Below are 20,462 nucleotides of genomic sequence, written 5' to 3' on the forward strand. Positions count from 1 at the left end.
TCTCCCTGAACTCAGAAGATGTAGATTTTTCTCCAGTATCTTCTTACATTATTACATTATCACCTTACATTGTTAAAGTGCTGTTAAGTTCATCATTAAGCAAAAGAAGTAAACAGTACCATGAGCTCTGAAAGCCCTTTGAAGCCCTCTTAAGTTTGCTACGCACATGCAAAGATCTAAAATCAGTTTAAAATTGTGTTGCCTTCAGGCAGAAAGCTAACACTCATCTGAGCTGTACTCCCTACAGAATCCAAACAAAAGTTGCACTCAATTCTTCTTTTTCTTCATGGGTGATTATATAAGTCCTTGATTTTTTTTTTATACATATGAAAGCCCACAAACATGTTTATAGCTCACTATCCAAAATGCAGTACTGTAACAGTCAAATAGCTCACCACATAAAAAAAGGTTTACCTCTAGTAATAAAACCAAATATGTAATGATAAGGTCCCCTTGTCATATGATCAGACCAACACAGAATATGCTAAGCTGTCTGTTTTTTAGAAATACAATACTTTCCATGAACTTTATTTCACCTGTGTTAACACTGTTGAAATCAAATAGCTGACAAATGAGCTAATAAGGCACACTTAACTAAGTTCCTTAAAAAATATCATGAATACTGAAGCAAACCCAACAATAAATATCTACAAAAGCTTAAAATTATATGTTTGACCTCCCTTTCCTTCAGAATGATGGCATGGAAAGAATTGTGTTTAAACAAGGAAAAGTTTTGTGATTTTTTTCTTTGAAATATAAATACTATTTAAATCCTTCAGACAAAAAGTAATTTATTGCATGCTGCACATTTTAAATTCTACTATTTGGAAACGGCTCCTACTCTCAGTAAGAGTAAAACCTCACTACTTCTCTAGCATTCAGTGAAGCAATAATAAAACTTTCAATGTGATTACATATGATACATGTCCAGCTATCACATTTGTATTAGCACATTTATACATAGCATACTATTAGAAATTTAACACCATTCCAAATTACTGTGAGTCTCAATGAAGGTGTTTATTTCCAATCTATGACTAAATAACAGGTATAGAGGCCAATGGAATCAACTTAGACCTGATGAGACCAAAATTTCTTAGTCTTAGCTATTCTGGTAAAAGATCTATTCTCACAAATAAATAGATTTGGGGAAAAAAATCCTTTTCATATGGCTAAATTTCATCAGAAGCATAAATAATGTGCCTTAGCTCCTCAGCCAAAGAGGCATCATTAATGACATGACAGATAAAAGATAAGGATATCACAATTTTTTTAATTAAAAATCCAGTACTCTAATATTGACCCAGCATATTTTCTTTCCTTCAATTTTTGTGCAGAGGTAAGTGCATAATTATTGACAACCCAAGCCAATATTAATTTTTAAAATTCTCTTCTTTTCTGCTATGCATAGCCTCCCAAAAAATGTAGCATACCTTTGGAAAATAGGATTAACGAGAACATATTCAGAGGATGAAAAAATTCTCTTAACAAAATTGTGTAGGAGTAACTGCTTACCTCAGCAACTGTATGTTCCTGGGAGTAGACAAACCAAGGGACTGCCTTTCTAAAAGGATTTTAGCTTGCATTTCTTTGAATAAATATGATTCACACTGTATCTGTCCATCTGTAGGATAATGCCCAAAGATGATCTGTGCTTGATGTGCAAATGCTAGGTCTATCATTTGCATGCACAAGTGATATGCAGGGACCCATTTTCACTTACATATGTAGAAGATGACATTTGAAAAACCGGCTTCTAGAATCATTCCTTCTGTGAATGTTATGCAGCCATCTGTACAAAAGCAGCAACCAAACAGTTTGCCATCAGCAGAGTATTGGCCTTTCAGATATTACTGGTTGAGAGTGGGGGTTTTTTTTGTGCAAACTTCATTTCAACAGAAAATTGTTTTTTCAAGTAATTTTTAAACACAATGTTGGTTTTCAGCTGAATAGCTCTACTGTCAACATTGCCAAATTTGATTGATCAGATATATGCTAATGTTCATGTCCTGTGACTTCAGTTTTCTCCACAGTACTATGATCAGGGATTCTTGCAGTACATCCTAGCAGCACAGTGAGGGAAATAAGGATCTGTAGGTTGTGACAGACTCCCATAGCATTTGGGGGGAAAAGGCCCCACCACATTTCTTTTTCTTACTCCACCTCAGAAAGCATAAAAAATTCAACAAGGAAAGAATTTCTCTCTAGTCCATTCAGTGAATCTGAAAATCAAAACTTGCCACACAAAGGTACATCATTTTTCTAGGTGGGAATTGTCCCAGGACAAAAGTCCTATTCAGAGAAAATTTTTGGGGCAAATTGTCAAAAATATTTCTTTGTCTTAAGATCAATATTAAGCCAGCTGCTCAAACCAGGTGCAAACTGGTCAGCACTGTTTTCAATGAAGCCCATTGCCACTTAATCAATGGAGTGGATGGACAAAGTACACAATATGGGAGGCATGAAGGGCAAAACCTCAGATGATGAGAAGCACATATGGAATCCATGGGTCATGCACTATACAAAATAGTCAGTATGTTAAATCTATCAGAGGCTACGCTGTTGAGACACTACAGTATGTCCACTACAGTTACAGACTTTAAAATGCACATGCTACACATTAGATTACATCTGACTCAAATAACCTAAAACCAGGTGATAGCCAATGGGAGAACCCATAAAAGAGTCATGAAAACAAGCATGTGGCAATATTCCACAATCTGCTAAAATAGCATACATGCCAGGACGTGTTCTGCCTTCACATATTGTGCCAGAGAAGTTAATTAAAAAGTGGAAGTGACTTGTATTCATTATATTACTCTGTGTAAATACTCATTCTGTGTTATCCTTCCTCACTGTTTTATATGAGACCAGGATCATGTGTACACATGCTTATACAGATTGGAGACATGAATAGGATATCTTCAGTGAAGTCTTTCAATCTTTTGCTGGGAAAAAGAAAAAGGTTTTAAGTTTTCCCTATATCTTTAGAACAATTTTGCTCTCAGCTGTAAATACTACTATCTATTGAACCAACTGGAATTTTACCCATGAATCAGAAAAATCCTCTACACAACACCAACATATTCAACCTAAGGGAATGCTCCTGCAGTGATAGCTTTCAGAGAGAAATGTTGCACTAGACCGTACTTGCAAAACCTCTGCGGAGAGCCAATGCTCCTGTGGAAGAACAATGTCTATGCTCCCTTTAAGAGCAGATATTTGAAATTTGCCAGTTTTTCACCCTTCTTTCCTTCTCACCTTGCCTAGTTGTTTACAGAGAACAATGATGCAATCTTGTCCCATTTTGATAATGCTTTATTCGCCAATCCTATTTTCATAGCATTTGATATAATCTTTCTGATCTGGTGAATTATTGCATTTGATGCAAGACAATAACTAATCAGGATCAATAAGCCAGTGAACCTGGGATTTTCTTCTATATATACTTGAAAAATGTATTTTGGTAAATTTGATCCTCAACTAGCAGTACTAGAATCCATTTAGCAGTGCTTTTGTTTTGCTACCAGAAACCATTCTAAGTCAGATTTAATTGATAAAGGACACCTGATAGGTAACAGCTTCTATGAAGAATGTATTTAAAACCATCCCCCCTCTTCAGGCTGGCATCCATTACCATAGAAACAGAGGTGGACATGGACCATTAGCATCAATGAGTCAAATTAAACTACTAGTGGTCAGATTTTTTCACTGAAATAAAAAGGTAGATTTAGCAAAAAAGAGAGTTTTAAGTTTACCTCTAAAAAAAGTCTTTTAATGTATTCTTCTGCTCTTGTCACACTGGGTCTTTGTGGAATGCAGTCACAAATCATTCAGAGCCAGCAGGGAAGCAGAGAAGGAGAACTCCAGATCACATGCAACAGCTGGAAGTAAAAAGCAAAACAAAACACAGATGAAACATTGGGGTTCTAAAGCCCCCAGAATTAAAATGCTAATATAAAATTGCGGTTTTTCAAACAGTGACTTTTTAATACCCTTTAATAACTGTAAAGAGACTCTTCAGGAATTCACTTATCTTGGAGAGAAGTAGTTATCTCTAGGTCGCAGGGATATTTAGTTATTAATCATATATGCTGTGATATCTTGCACAGACAATCCCCAAATATGTGACATAAGGAAGTCCAAAGTATCTTTTGCTATGTAATTGCAAAATGCTGAGCTAGATTTAAAGTCTCTTGGGATTAGTTGTAACAGCATGATACAGATACTGAACCTCGCATTTCTTTTATTGTGGTGAAGATCCTTTTCCATTAATGACACTCGTCCAGCTTTCTAAGCCTGAGAAGCTTCCTTTGTGGGAAATCAAGGCAACCAAAACCAGTTTTTCAGTGCCTGCTTTCAAGCCCAAGTGTGCATGTGCTGTGCTTTATTTGCACATTACATGAAAAACAATATTCAACTGTAATTTTTTGCTTGTCTTTATATGCAGTTGAAAATCTATCTATCTACCTGTTTCTTTCTAGAGTTCATACCCACTGCACAAGGCTTTAAAGGATCCTCTAGGAGTCTGTGCTGCAAAATCATCCTTCTATTTGAAGACAGAGCAGCAGCATTTCTTCACAGCAGTGTGGATGCCTAGGGCTCAGTAGCTTCTCTCTTTGGATGAGTTTCACTCCCCACACAGATGGTTAAAGGATGAAAATTACATGCTTAGTATTTTTTTTCAGGAATTCTGCCTTATTTCTGCACTGCATTGATATAAAGGTCAAATTCCATCAGCTTCTGCCAGAGAATTTTCTGAATTTTTTTCTTTTCTTTCCAGAACACCCAATTAAGCAGTACACTTGCCTTTAAAATGTTTCATCTTTTGGGGGTTTTGTTAATTTATTTTCTTCCAAAGTAAATGTTACCTTTGTAAGCCTTTTGTTGATTTCTTTATTTAGCTCCATTATTTCAGCATTTACTCTTCAGCAATGGGCTGAGTCCTTTCTTTCATTCTCCAAAGCTCTCAGGAGTGAAAAAGAACATCATGTTCCTGTGGACTGCCCAGGACACATGCTGTACAGCTGTGCCAAATTTGCAGCTGACCAATTGGCCTATGCTGCAAGAAGAGTCATTTTCAAAATTTACAATAGTTTATTTTAATGCGTGCCAGATAGGCCGATTCACTGTGAGAATTCTTTGGTTTTATTGACGCTTAGAGACTCATCCAGTTCCCACTGAAGTCAATGGATGTCCTTCCAGTCCTTATAGAGGGACTTGGATGAATGTCTAAGCAGGCAGAACTGCTTCCTGTCACCTATTTTGCTCACTGAGACATACAAAAGCTCACCAATCCCCATTCTGTACCATCTTAAAATGGCATTTACCCTGGAATTTGAAGGAATTGCATAATCTTTCAAGGTAGTTAGCAAATTCAAGGGGGCAACTGATTTAAACTAATAAAATTCCCAGTGATATGCTTGTCTTGGAAAGAATAAAAATTACATTATTTTATTTGATTTTTTTTTCCAAAAGTAATGTCCCTTTTCAAGTCCTAAGCCCTGCTCAACTGAATATGGTGGTTTGTCTGGATAAAGGAAGCACTCAAACAAGGAAATGTTAGGCATCTAATCTAAAATACAATGATGCAATTTCACTAGTAGAATTTTTAAACTAGTAGAAGCATGTATAACTCAACCATTAAATGCTTTGATTAGCATTTTATGTCTGAAACTATTTCAGACTGAATATTTCAGTTTACAGTGCATATAAACAGCCTTATGAAAACTAGAATTTACAGAGATGAAATCATAATCTGGAAGACTCCAAATCCAGATGACATTTGAGCCTGAAGCCAATAATAGCACCTCCTCTGCAGTGTAAAATCAACAGGATAGTAGCAATGTTCATATACTTACTTGTATATTAGTTTACAAGTATAAAAAAGAATGTATACTCTATATGCTCTGATGCCACTTTCTGGTACATGCAAAAAGAAAGAACAACTAGACTGTTCAGGGCTTTTTTGTACCAATCTAGAAAGTTACTGGAATAAGACTCCTTGAAACAAAAAGAGAGAAAGTTGCCTTACAAAGGTAAGTGACTTGTCAGAAGTGTATCTAAATTATTGAGACATATCAAGAAAGGTGCTTAGTGGGGAAGTCTACAAGAATGTAAATGCTACCCTTCATAGAAGAGTAGGAGAACCACTTATAATGTTATTACTCAAAGCGCTTGAGAATATCTATATGCAACAGTTTTGGTATGAACAGCATCAACTAGAATTTCACTACAATCAAACATAATTGAAAACATATTGTTTGAAAAAGTACGAAACATTTTTCTACACTTCTGTAAAAAATGCAATTCTATGCAATCAGTAAAGGGGACCATTATATTTATAGCTAAACAAACACAGTCATGTTAGACTGCAAGAAGAAAGGAAGAATGGACTTTCCTCCAAAAAACAAGAAAGAGAATAATAAAAATCTACGCCACTGCAAATGTTAATATTTTATAGTTTTCTTACTAGAATGGTTTTAATTCCCAGTTGTATTATTTTCCAAAGAGAAAACAAAGTCAGTCATAAAGAGCTGACAAGATCATATGGGACAGGTTGACCCTGGCTGGATGATAGGTGCCACTCTATCATTCCTCTCCACAACTGGAAAGGGGAGAGAAAATATAACAAAAGGCTCATAGGGTAAGAACTGAGAGAGATCACAAACAGATTACTGTCATAGTCAAAATAGGTTTGACTTAGGGAAATTAAATTAATTTATTACCAATCAAATTCACAGCAGAATAATGAGAAGTAAAATAAATCTTAAAAACACCATTCCCCCGCCCCTTCCTGTTTCCTGGGATCTACCTCCTCTCTGGGATCTACCTCCTCCCCTCCAGTGATGCAGGGAAATGGAGAATGGGGGTTATGATCAGTTCATCACAGATTGTTTCTGATGCTTCTCAGGGAGAGGAGTCCTTCCCCTGCTCCCACATTGGGTTCCTCCACAGGAGACAGTTCTCCACAAACCCCTCAAGTGTGAGTCATTGCCATGGGCTGCAGGTCTTCATGAAGGTGCAGTCCTTCAAGAACAGCTGGCTCATGACAGTGTTCAAGACCAGTGTTCATGGTCAACAGGGTCACAGCTACCAGCAAACCTGCTGCTGTGTGGGCTCCTCTGTTCACTGGTCCTGCCAGGAGCCTGTTGCAGCACAGGTTTCCCACAGGGTCACAGCCTTCTTTTTGGCATTCATCTGCTCCAGTGTAGGTCTCCTCCAGGGGCTGCAGGTGGATCTCTGCATCCTCAGGGACCTCTATGGACTGCAGGGGCACAGCAGGTCTGGCACCTTCCACCCGTCTTTCACCAACCTTGATGTTTGAAGGGTTGCTCCTCTTACCTATTCTAACCCTGATCTTCTCTGAGCCAAATTACATCTGCACTGTAACTTCTCTTTTGCTTCTTAATTATGATATCACAGAGGCATTACAACCTCCTATGGTTGGTTTGGCATTGGCCACTGGTGGGTCAGTCCATTACACTCCTCTTTATTCCTGCTCTTGCTGCACCGCAAACAAAAGAAGACAGCTGTAATGAGAAGGACCAACAAATTACTTTTCATGAGTTGCTGTATCTGGGAATCTACAAAGTCTAATTTTGAAAACATAGGAGTGATGCAAAGATATTAAAAGAATGGAAGTCTGCTTCAGCTACTGGAGTTAGTGCAGTGGCTAGTGGCTAAGATAGCACTCACCACTTATTCATACTATAAAATTATTAAGAAGGTTTGAGTGGACAGAAGTTTCACAATCCTAGGTGCTATATAAGCACAAAGAAAGGTATCCTCTTTTTGGGGTAGGAATTTTAAGGTAGAATGAGTGCTCTGAAAATGTGGCAATCAGTGAGGTGCGAGAGAAGAACAGAGAGACAGCAGCTAGATTACACCAAAGAAAGATACTCAGAAACAGTTCTTAAGTCGTTGTTTCTGCCTAAGAAAATAATGGCCATTTTTCTTCTTGGCATTCTAATTGTAATAGAATTCTTATTCTTATATTCTAAATGGGCTTAGCAGCACATCTAGCCATTTCAGTTCTTGTCTGAACAAAAGAGAGGCTTGTACAGGAGAAGATCATGAAAAAGGCAGTGTGATAATTATGTAGCTAGTATGGATGAGTATGCATGTGCATAAGGGGCAAGTCATGTCATTGTTCTTGGGTTTTGCTAGGAAGATTTCCTTACTATTTCTTTACTAACCACTATATCATCAACAGTAGTACCAAAAGACCTTGAGAGGTTTTGCTTTAAATTAATTATCCTCTGTACACTGTGATTCACTGAGTGAGATAAGTAGTAGATCCAGTATCAATGACTTTTAATTATTTCTTGGAAGTACACATGTGGAAGAATGTTCCTGGACTACACATCTGACCAACAGAGCTGGGACTGCTGGAGCTGACCAGGGCTTCATTCTTTATTCTGTCTACCTTCAGCTACACTGAGTAAAAAAGAAGGCTGCATAAAAATATACTTAAGGTATTGCAGCAGGCAGTGCTGGTGATAAGGGCAGAACACTAATTTCCCCCTGCAATCACCAGGTCTGATCTTCAATAACATTGGTGAACTTTCAATGGAAGCATGAACCTAAGAGTAGGGCACAGAGAAATGGCCCCAGAATACAAAAAGACAACCACCACTTCTGAAATCCTAATTGAAGTAGCAATGATACCTATATTGGTCATTAAGCCACCTTTTTGAGAGTGTTTATTAAAAAAGAGCCAAATTGTTCTTTTAGCTTATTTGTAACAATGGACTTTTTTGTCTTATAACAGAAGCAATTAATGTTCAATTAATAAATAAATGGCTTAGACCTGAAATAATACTCTATTTCATATTGGCTAACAATTTGCTTAGAGAGTTCTTGATAAGGATCTTAGCTACAGAAGAGGAAATTGTAACTAGATCCTTTTTCAATTATTTTTACTTTCAACATTGCCTCAATAATATTCACAGACTGCCCACTGAAGAATTCCAACTCCCTTTCTCAGAGATAAGCACACCAACACTTAAGACGTTCTCATAAAAGATTAAAATTCCTTCCCATATCAACAACAAATTAGTAATTTATTTTCACATTCTTGCACACTGGAATCAGAAAAAATAAATTATTAACTACTGTTACACTCCATTTACAAGAGCAACTATTTTAGTTAATTGCTTATTTGAGGATGGCTTATAAACAAATGAGAAATGCACTGTAAATTTTAGCACTCAAGTATATAAAGTGGATTCTACCAGGAACAATGTTATCACTTAGTTGGGAGATTTGCGGAATGATTCTTCAAACTAATAACTCTTAATATGGGGAAGATTTGCTGAAGACTTCATTTTCCTACATAGTAGTATAAAAATGGATCAAAGTGTTTAGGATACTATTTCTGTGTTATTTATAGCTTATAGGTGTTTTTTCTTATCTCCTATAGTGGAGAGTACTTTCATTTGTAGATACAGGAATATGTTTACATGCATTTGTGATTATTTAATAGGTCTATGTGGTAATGTAATAATAAAATTCAATTAAATCTTGCCTATTGACTGTATGGATAATTATGCCAGGAATATTTAATACTTTAATTCATAACATTCCAGAAAGGGAATTCTTTAAAAAGATTTCTCTGCATTGTTTTATTATCAATAAACTCAAATATATAAATAAACTAATGGCTTCAATAAATACATGCTAATTCACCTCATTTGAGAATCCACAAGTAATCTTTAATGGGACTTAACACAAGGACATGGCACTATATGGTTTGATTCCTTTGTGGGACAATAGTTTTCTAAGGAGTAAAATAACTTTTCACACAGGTAAAGTAGGTCCTGAAATTAGAAGGAATGTTCAGTGGAATGTACTCTATCCAGATTTATCATGCAAGTAGTGGACATATGTAAGTAAATATATGTAAGTATGTAAATAGAATCAGCTAGCAATTTTCTGGCATGACAGAGGGATGCATCTGCTTGTTAGGGGTTTAGATCTATGAATTAAAAACTGTATTGAAACATTAAAGTTGGAGAACGTTCTTTTTTCTTTCTTACACATGAAACAAGGTCCTAGTGGACTGAATTAGTGATGCATCACAGTACCCCACCAGGATCTTGTTCACCTCTTCTGCAGATGAGAAGACTCTAGCACATAAGCTAGGTGAGTTGGACATGATGGACTGCAAGCACAGAACTTAAAGCTTTCTGCTCAGATTATAATAAAAATAAAGGCTGGTGACACATTAAAACTGTTGAATTGCAAAACCTGTAGACCTGCTACCTGAGGCCTACTTCTTTGAGCACATATGGGAAGAAAGAATTTGCAGACTTAGTCTACTGCTATAAGATAGAGTTATTATGTAAAGTGTGAACTCACTGGCCAAAGACCACACTCTGCAGAATCCTAGCAGGTTTCTCAGCATTGCACTACTCTTCTCCATTGAATCTGTGTAATTCTTGATGCGTTATGGAACAGAAGTAACTGCCACTAGCTGGAATCTGACTGCAGGGAAAGCACTGAGACTCAGGCTTTTCATTATGGAAGTCCCCAGCTTGATTTTAAGCCTGACTGTCCAGTCCTAGAAACAACCCTGAGGGATACCATGCTTCCCTGCCCTGCCACACAGCAATACTGAATCAAGGTCAAGGTGTGCAAGCCAACAGAGGGAGAATGAAGCCACAAAAAGAAGCAGCACTCCAACAGTACTGAGCACAGACGTAGGCACTAGTTGACCTAAGCCCTTTACCTGCCTCTCTTCATACAGCTCTCTGGAGTGGGCCTCTTTTTGCAATGCCTGTTCAAAGATAAGCATAGCAGGGGCTTGGATCCCACTCATACATCTATCTACAGGATATAAGCCAACAAAAAAGTAAGAGCTATGGATCACATATATTTCTGTGAAGACACCCCTGCAACAGAGCTACCATAGAGGTATCTTTAATCTTATTTAGAATTTGTGAAAGAATTTTTTTTTTTCATTTTCCTATAAGCACATTGGCCTCATCACCAGTGTAAGCTGACTTAATGAGATGTCTTTTGACAGAGACAGTCAGGGCAACAAACTGAATATCCTACTGTCTTCCTGGAAGAAGGGTGAATTCTTCTAGAAATTCTGAGGCTTCAGAATTAATACTCCTATTGAAAGGGATGTCTATCTCAGCCTACCTCCAAAACTTGCCTTTCCTTCTTGCCAAGGCTCACTGAGATTCTATGAACTGGCCATAAAAATGAAAATAGCACTGTGCAGAAAACAAGTTCACCAGGCTGAATGGAATTACTTCATTCACGTTTAATTTTTTACATTAACGTATGGGACTCTGATACACAGATGATTCAGCCTGACCCTGGTCCTACTACAAGTAGTGGAAGCAGATTACAGTTGCATTGTATGAAAGCAGAGAATTAAATGTTCTTTTAAAAATTCAGTACACATGATACTGTCCAGCTTGAAACAAAGGAGGATTCCCAGCTTGCAGAAAAGACTACAGCTCCTTGTAGACTATAAGCTCCTTGGCTTTTCTTTTGAATAAGGTTTCTTCCTGCTCCCTTTCCATCACAGAATTGCTATTCTAACATACTTTGCAACATTTTGCAAACCATTAGCAACAACACGTGCACACACGCAGAGAAAAAATAGGGGAAGCTTTCAGTAAAACTGAGATATTTGATGGTGAAATCAACAGGCCCCATATTTCCCCAGCTCTCCTGATTTTAACACTGTAGAGGAGTAGAGGAGTATATGAAACACTATGCACAGTGTTCACACAGACCTCCCTCTGTCTCTCTCTACTCAAAGAAGAAATACTCTCCAAGGACAACTGTTTACAACTTTGTTTTCAGAGATCAACGTACTTCATTTATCCCTGTACCTCAATTTTCTTGTGGACCTGTACCAGCCACAGTTTTGCTCTCCAGCTTCTTCCATTTTCCTTTCATTTTGAGAGACCATTGTGGCTACACTAAGACACATAATTTGAGCAAGGCACACTATGGGCTCACTTAGACTCGAGTTTCACTGTGTGGCACTTTAGTTGTGAATCTATTAAGGCATCTGTGCCGAGTGAGCACTGTGAAAAGACAACTCTGCAGAGATACTGGCCCTCCTTGGACCACCATTTTCTATTTCCTGGCCTTCCAGAAAAAATGTAGACTATAATCCTCAGGTGCTGTGCCTTGATTTGAGACAAGAGATTATCTTCCCACAGTTCAGACTCTTGACAGTAATTCAATTCAGACTCAAGCAAGAATAGCCACAGTTTCAGAACATGTCACACTGTTTTAATAGTACTTCCTCTCATCAACTTCCAAGAAAATGTTTTGCTGTAGCAGCAGTTCTTCTGTCCTGCATTTAACCATGGTGTTTCCTATGGCCGCCTCACCATATACCTTTGTTCCCACAGCCTATATATTTTACAATGTTTTTCCTAAATGACATCAGCATTTTCTGCTTCTTTTAAGACTTTCTAGTACAACTCATAAATGACAGGTTTTTTCTGTGTCACATTTTTATGGTGCATACTGTCTCAATCCACTTCTGTACTGAGTTTAGCTCGTTCTTACATCCTCAAGGCTATCACAAGATCCCTCTGAGATCTGATTTATGATATGACACAGCTGATGAACTACAAGTTCCCAAAATTGCTTTGCTTTAGAAATCTATGTTTAAGAAAACAGGCCAGAGAGCAGTAGTATCTCTTAAGAGGCTGGTGACCCTACCATAAGCTCCAGTTGCATCACATCGAGGGTGTACTTTTCAGCAGAACGTTGCATGAATAGATTGCCCTTTGTAACATAGTTTCTGCTTCAGGCAGCTGGCACACTCAAACAAGAATGGTGAGAGAAACAACATAACTCATTTTCATCCTGATTTGCAGAGGATTATGGTACCTTTGCACTAAGATTTTATTTTTATTTGCCATCTAAACCTATCCTCGTTCAAAACCAACAAATCAAACAAACCCCATACACCAGTAATAAATACTGCTGGAGAATACATGGCTCTGTTCAAGGTTCATTTTCCTGTTTTGTGAAGGTTTTTGAGAGATGCTTCTTTTCCTAAATGCATTTTGTTTCCAAAGTAATAGAGAAGTGAAATACTTGTTCTCATATGAAACACAATGTACAAATTGGTGGGTAATGGGTAGACACTACCATCCTTATCTTTGAATTTCCATTCTTTTTCTTAGACCCAAAACCTTGCTTTAAAACTGTGGTTTGCTCTCCCTCACCCAAGGCTCCCCCCGCTTTTCTTTGTGGCTTAACAGATATAGTCAGAACAGGAGGAGGTTTCACCACTTTCACTGCATGTAAAAAACATTAAATAATTCTGTTATTCTGAGGCTTGCTGATAGTATGAAAATGACAACTGAACACCAAGGATAGCATTTTCTTTCTCTGCTAGTAACCAAGGGCTTTTCTGGTTGGGTTTTTCGGTTTAATAAATTCCTGATGCAATTGTCTTGATATGAGCCTTTAAAAAATTATTTTCCCTATTTTTTACAATTTGAACATTTATTTAAATATTTATTTGATTTTATTGAAATATATTAGCTCCTGTGCATTGTAAAATCCTATTTTTATCTCATTAAAAAGATTTCCTAGTATTACCTACCAAATAAATACTCTTCTAGACATGTTACATATAATATATTCACTCTACTACATTCCAAGTCAAAATGAAGGAAATTAAAATTTCCTAGAATCACTGACTCACAGAATAATTTAGGTTGGAAAGGACCACTGGGGGCTATTCAGTCCATTCTTTGTAATTTGCTCCAAGCATGGCTAGCTTCAAATTTAGATCATGTAAACAGAATAAAATTCCAAACACTAATTGTTCTTATAATTGCTTATTTTACAGTGACATTCATTTAATAGCTATGTGACACTTTTACAGTAAGACATATCTTTTTTTAGTACAGCAAAATGTGGTTGCCATAAAATGACACAAATGCCCTACTCAGATGGCAGGCATAAATAATGATCAGTTATATGTGCATATGTGTTGGTTGGTATGCATGTGCACTGAGGAGACCCATGATGAATTATCCTGTCCTATAGCTGAAAGGTAGGACTGAAAATCTTCTGTTTGCTATTCCTTTGGAAGAGGACTAGGTAGGAATAATAAAGGGATAGGTAGGAATAATAATTTGCTGCCATACATTTTCCCACAAAAAAGTGATAGGCAAATATTCACAGCATTCTCAACTAACTGAGATTTAAGGAAGCCTGACTTTCTAAGGTGCAGCTCATGGCTCCTGCATTACCATTTTGAGCTTGCTCAAAAGACAGCTGTCATATTGTGTGATAATATTTGCAATAAAAAGCTTGAAATTTTGGGCTGTACCCTTAGTTAGCAGTAGAATACATTGATACATCAATTAATCACGCAAATTTCTCTCGTAATTTAAAAATATGATAGTTCTGACCCATCAGTTTAAACACCAAGAAATCATTCATTTATTGCTGCTATAACCAACCAACCAAACAAAACCCACAAAACAAACAAAAACAAACAAACAGAAAAAAAAAAAAAAAAAAACCAAAAAAAACGCAACCAACCAACCAACCAACCAAAGTTTCCTCCTTTCCTAGTCCAGGAAGAAGGAGGATACTAAATACACTTTTCTTTTGGCCCTGAACTCCTACAGGATGAGCCCTAAATTTGTATTTGCTTCCTAGTACTGTAATTGCTAGATATGTCACTTTAGATGTATTTTATGTAGGAGCAACAGCACATGTTCCTGCCTGGCAGAATCTGGATTATTCATGCACATATTGCAGTGGGTTTCACAGGCTCTACAAAAACACATCTAAATTGGCAAGCTTTCTGACGCTTGGTCTTGCATCTTATCCACTTTGAAAGAGAAGGGAGTGTACCACCTATTAAATATCCATACTGAGATGTACTGACTCCTCTGAATAATTGATTTAAGAGTCCAGAATATCTCAGAAAATTTTAACAATATGTGACACCTTCCACCTTAATGTTATTGGAAGAAAATACATAACTTCTTACTCTGTAAAAAACTGATACAAAATGACTCAATGGTCTCAACCTAAGTAGAGCATCATCCTTTTCTGAGTCTATTTTTGCAGAATTAAAATTTCCTTGTGATCAGTGTCAATACTGAAAACTAAAAATAGCATTTCTAGGAAAACAGCCTCAATAGAAAATGCAGCTACAAATGACCCTAGATATTTAGATACATTATTACACATGGAGGACTTATTATTCCTAGCTGTCTTACTCAGACAGAACTTAAATGTCAGAATAGATGTTGGTGCAAATATGATACAGTGTGCCTGAGGAAACTCCTAAAATTTTTGTTCACTCTGCATCACTTCTTGTCTACACAGAAGACCTGAGTTTTACATGGCTGTCAAACCTGACTTTTCTATCATTGAGCATACAAGCACTGAAAGAGCAGAGGAGGAATTACTCACAGATTTCATAAAAAGCAGAATCTTTGTTTATGTAATTTTATATGGTTGAAAGAGAAACACAGATGTTGCATTTGCAGATATTGTATTTATAACATTATTTTATCAATTATGCTGTGCTTCAGACATGGAAAACAAGTATATTTCTATTTCTTAATTCTTACAGATTTTTAAGGGTTTCTTGACAAAATGCGTATTTTCATAGATTTAGTCAAAATTATGAGACTGAAGAAAAAAATTAAATTAAAAATCAATTTTCAGATTACTGAAGGTAGTTTGGGTTTTTTTTAAGCAAAATATTTTGAAGATTTTCATGAACATAAAGTGTTTCCTAGATGTGATTAACACACAAAAATCTTATTTTCCACTAAAATAAGATTATTTCTGTGTTCTAAAAATATGATCTAAAGCAGACTGGTGAAACTCCTTGTTAAAAAAGATCATATTGCAGAAGCAAGGCCCTATTTCTTTTACAACTGCAGTCGTCTGTCTTTCAGATATCAGGTGGGATCAGGGGGAGCAAATTTGGGCCACTTCAATTCTCATGGGAAAATTTATTTAAGAGAAAGAATAAATTCTCAGGGTTTGTGCCTCCTTCTGATAATTTGTTTATATGTCCACTTACAGAATCGCAGAAGGCCTCCAGTGGCCACCTCTCTTTGTCTGAGCCAGGACAACCAGTGTCTCAGCCAGGCAGATGTTTTACTACCTTCCTAAAAAACATTTAATGATAGAGATTCCATTGCCTCCTCAGGTGCCTTGTATCTTCAAGAGTGGAAAACAGCCTCCGATGTCAACCATGACATGAATATAAAGCAGAAATGTCTAAGGCAGATTTGTCTGATTAGCTGAGATATCAAAATTTATTGCTGGTGTCAGAGTTTTGGCCAGAGAGAAACCATTCTATCCTTCCCACAGAACAGAAATAAATTCAAACCAAGTCACATTGTGATGCCCATTAGCATGCTGCTAATCAGCTTCCTTCCAGTTTTAAAATGAAAGTTGTCAGGCTTACTTCTCTGATTCGTAACGAGATAGCAAGTTTTGCTTCTTTATTTCCTGAATTTTTCTTTCTTATTTTTAGTTCATTCTTTTCCCTTACATGCTGGAAAGCTTTTAAGCAGTGAAGGAACTTGCTTTTCATGCTGCTGTTTTGACTTCTGAAACACACTTCAAGCTACATTTCTGAAGAGCAAAGTTTCTTTGTCCTGGCTATGACAGGAAAACATCACCATTCACAGTCTTTGATGCTTGTCCTTCTTGTGATCCATTATATTTATTTTGCATTTAATTCATGTCTACAATAACTATGGATAGTTTTTCCTGTTGTTTTCGTGAGTCCCATTCCTTTGAGAATTTTACATGAGTCATTTAGCAATGTGTGCTAGTAGAACAATACAACTACACTGTATGAAATAATTTTCGTCTTTGGGAGTAAAATGGATGTATGCATTGATTCTCTTCCAATTCCTTCCCTGAAATCAGCTGCCTGAAAACCCCATTGCTGTAGGATGGTATGATAATATGTCATAAATCACATAAATCTCTTCTGAACTAAGTAAATGTGCCATTAGCATTCATCATACCTAAGGAATATTGCAATAAAACTCCTCTGCGCAGTCTGTTCCACCTTTATCTATCTGTACCAGGAGATCAGATTCAGCACTGATAAAATTGTAGAATTGTTTGATTGGAAAAGATGTTTAGGATGATTGAGTCCAACCATGAACTTAACACTGTCCATTAGTCTAGGCATCTTACTTCACAAATGGATTTGCCTTGACATCCTATAAGAAACAGAAGGAACTTTTCCTGCTTAAAATGTGCCAGTAGAGAAAAAATATTAAGTTAGTTGAAGTGGGAGAGATCCTATACTCTAGAAACTCTGCTTTCCCCACAAATCCTCTGATGAGCACGTTTTTTCCTCTCAGTTTCCATATTTTAAAATTTCCTTTGTAAGATCTAGCTGAACTTTATTTACTAGAGGAAAGGGAGCTTCCAGTGTAGAACCTCTCCAGTCCTGCATGAGCTTTACCACAAAAAGCTTACACAGACATAAGATACAAAGGGTCATATCAACCAGCTGCTACTAGTACTGAAAAAAAGACCTGCTCACTTTTTTATTGCATTTTCCTAAGCAGCTTCTAGCAGAAATGCTCAAAAGGTCTCCTGACAGATGGAGATCACAGTTGTCTTAGCAAAAACATGTGTGTATGGCCTGTACCTTGATGATCCTGCCTTGATGATCTTACCAATATTTTACCCTTCTGTCTTCTGCTTGTCACTGACCATTGCCTTGAAAATCCCTTCTGTTTATATGCTTCCTCAATAACTTAACCTTTAAATTTCTCAAGAATCTACTTCTCAGCAAACCTAGAACTAATCAAACACATGCATTAAAGCCCACTGAAAACTTAATATGAAAAGCTTTATTCAGTCCTTAAGACCCTCTGAAAGTACCTGATAGAAAGAATATGGTTTTCAATTTGTGCATTGTCCATTTTGTGTCTTGGGTACTGCTTTGCAACATTCCTAGGGCAAACCCTTTTGTATAACTTTCACCTACCAAGATTAGACATAGGAAATTATTCCTGGAAACACTAGGATACTGCTGGGATCTGTGGGGAAAGAGGTGTGAAAGCCGGAGTGACCTTGAGACTGAAGCCACAATAGGCATGACAGCAAAGCCAGCAGTTACGTGCTACTATTGCCTACTTTTTGTCTTTTGTGTCCCTTTCTTTCTTTGACTGACAGAGAAAACAGCGAGATGCTCAAAGTGAAATCAAAAGTCAAGTTCAGGGAAGAAAACTTGTCAAAAAAAGCAGAGACTCACATGCCCTGGAAGGGCAGAGAGGAAGCAAGGAGGTGATCCTGGAACTTCCCGTGGAGACTTTTCCCTCCACTGACGGATACCACGACAGCAGGGAGGGAGACAGACATCGACTCTAGCCCTGCATTTCACCTGTGGGACAAGTCTAGTCTCACCAGCTGGGAAATACTACTTGAGAGATCTTTAGTTCCCCTAAATACCCATTGTTAGAACAATGCCCAGGACTGACATTAGCCAGTGTGCCTAATCCCCTCCAAAATCTATGCTGTTTTTGCCTTCAGCAATGGCAAATGCCAGAGAGAGCAGTCTGGACAGAAGAAATGAAACATTATTTCTTAATTCTGCTTCAGCCTGCATTTTCAGCCCCGCCCCCACCATCACCAACCCCCCCCCCCCCCCCCCGCAAAAAACCCCTCTGTAAGCTGACATTTTCCTCAAAAATTTTACTGTTCGCTAGTTAAATTATAGCAATACTTTTACTTGTGTACAAACAGCAGTCTCTACTCCAAAAGAAGTATCAATTTAAAAAGTAATTCTGCGTCTTTAGGTTGCCAAAATACTGAAGGCATTTTCAACATCTTCCCGGACCTTCACGTATACAGCCTTGCAGGGCTCTTTCACACCCGGGGGGATCAAAGCCACGCCGCCACAAAGCAGTCGCGGCGGGAGCCCCAGAGTCTATCGAGGGAGGACGGCTGGCTGCTCTGCCCGGCCCTGCTCCACACACGGCCGGGCATCCACAGCCCACGGTGGCTGCTTTCGTTCTGGACTTCACCAACTTCACCCTTGACCAGCGTGACACACCACGTTAATACGGGGGGACGGGAAGGAAAGGAAAGGAGGAAAATCCCCAAGGAGGAACTAGGCAGAAGCACGTGCTCCTGCCCCTGCTGCCTCCCAGCCTGGACTGGCCTCCCCGCGCTGAGGCGGCGGGAGGCGGCGGCAGGCCAGCGCCGCCGAGCCCCGCGCCGGGCTGCGCCGAGGCCCGGCCGAGCGGGGGGCGGGCGGCGCCGTCAGTCAGCGGCAGCGAGAGGCGGCGCCGGAGCGGGTTGGCGGAGGTGCCGGGGGCGGGACGGGGGCAGAGCCGGCGGCGGGCACGGCACCGCCGAGGCGCTGAGGCGGCGAGCGCGGCGGGACGGGCGCACGGCGGAGAGCGGCGTGTCGCGGCGGCAGCTGCTGCCCGGCCGTGGGAGGGAGGTGCTGACAGCCCCGCTGCTCCTGCTGCGGCTGCTGCCACCGCTGCTGCCGCTGAGGTAAAGCGAGTCCCGCTGCAGCTGGTGCTGCCCGTCGGGCGGCTGCCGGGGCACGGGAGCGGGGCGGGAGGGGGCGGTGCAGGGCCGTGCCACCGCCCGGAGCCGGGCACCGGCCGCTCCTGCGGGGTGACAGTCCGAGCGGCAGCGCCGCCCCGCGCAACTTTTTCGCCCGTGCCGGGGAGGGCCGTCCGCTGCAGCCGAGGCCGAGCCCAGGATGGTGCAGCCTCTCCCCTCGCGGCCGGGGCGGCTCGGCCCGGCGCTTCCTGCGCGGGCAGGGCAAGCGGCCACCGCGGGGCTGCCCGGAGCCCCCGCCCCGAGTGCCGTGGGCAGCCAGGCTGGTGCCCGCGCCGGGATACAGCCCCCAGGGCGGCGGAAGGGTGTCCGTAGGGAGCGCTGGGGCGGGAGCGGCCGGCGCGGCGTCCTCCGTGGCCGGGGCTCCGCCGTGGTCCCCGCGCTGCCGGGGAGCGCCGGCTCGGCGCGGCCCTGCCCGGCGGTGGAGGGGCCGCGACCCCCGGAGCGCCGGCCCCGGAGCGGCCCCGGAGCGGCGGGACTGCGCGTCGGCGCGGGGCTCCGGAGTGCTTCACCTGACGGCCTCAGCCGGACGGAAGTCCGCACTCTACTGCTTTCCTAAGTTCTTTAATTATCGCCTGCCTTCGTCCATAGTTTGCAACCTTTATAAGATCTTTTGAGATGTTTCAGAATGAGATATGGTGTACAGTGCTTAGAGTACTTATTCAATGTGTGTATATTTGGATTCGTTCAAAGACTTGTGACAGAATATCCACAGATTCAAAATAATTATTTCAGACTGGGAGCGATATAAAGGTGATACACCACGGACCTCACTTTCTTGCAGAAAATAGTGTTCTAATGTGGACTTGAAGAACATATTTCAGAGAAATCTGCAATTTGAGTCACAGGTGCATAGACACCTAGTGGGGACAAGACTT

At 39.7% G+C, this 20,462-nt stretch overlaps 1 protein-coding gene and 1 long non-coding RNA gene across 6 annotated transcripts in view; one reads left to right on the forward strand and one right to left on the reverse strand.

Annotated features, from left to right (window-relative positions):
• LOC146763857 (uncharacterized) overlaps positions 1–18,643 on the reverse strand; it is a 67,240-nt gene extending 48,597 nt beyond the window's left edge. For 2 of the 5 annotated variants that reach the window (XR_014951296.1, XR_014951298.1), the window contains exon 1: positions 1,516–18,643. This is a non-coding gene — a long non-coding RNA (uncharacterized LOC146763857). The remainder of the gene's footprint in view (positions 1–1,515) is intronic. The other 3 variants (XR_014951299.1, XR_014951297.1, XR_014951300.1) reach the window with 3 other exon arrangements.
• A 695-nt stretch (positions 18,644–19,338) lies between these two features.
• PIK3R1 (phosphoinositide-3-kinase regulatory subunit 1) overlaps positions 19,339–20,462 on the forward strand; it is a 60,109-nt gene continuing 58,985 nt past the window's right edge. The window contains exon 1 of the mRNA XM_021534414.4: positions 19,339–19,512. The gene's annotated coding sequence lies outside the window, so the exon portion shown is untranslated. The remainder of the gene's footprint in view (positions 19,513–20,462) is intronic.

Source organism: Lonchura striata, chromosome Z (assembly GCF_050655825.1).
Source record: "Lonchura striata isolate lonStrDom1 chromosome Z, ASM5065582v1, whole genome shotgun sequence".
Taxonomy (NCBI): Eukaryota; Metazoa; Chordata; class Aves; order Passeriformes; family Estrildidae; genus Lonchura; species Lonchura striata.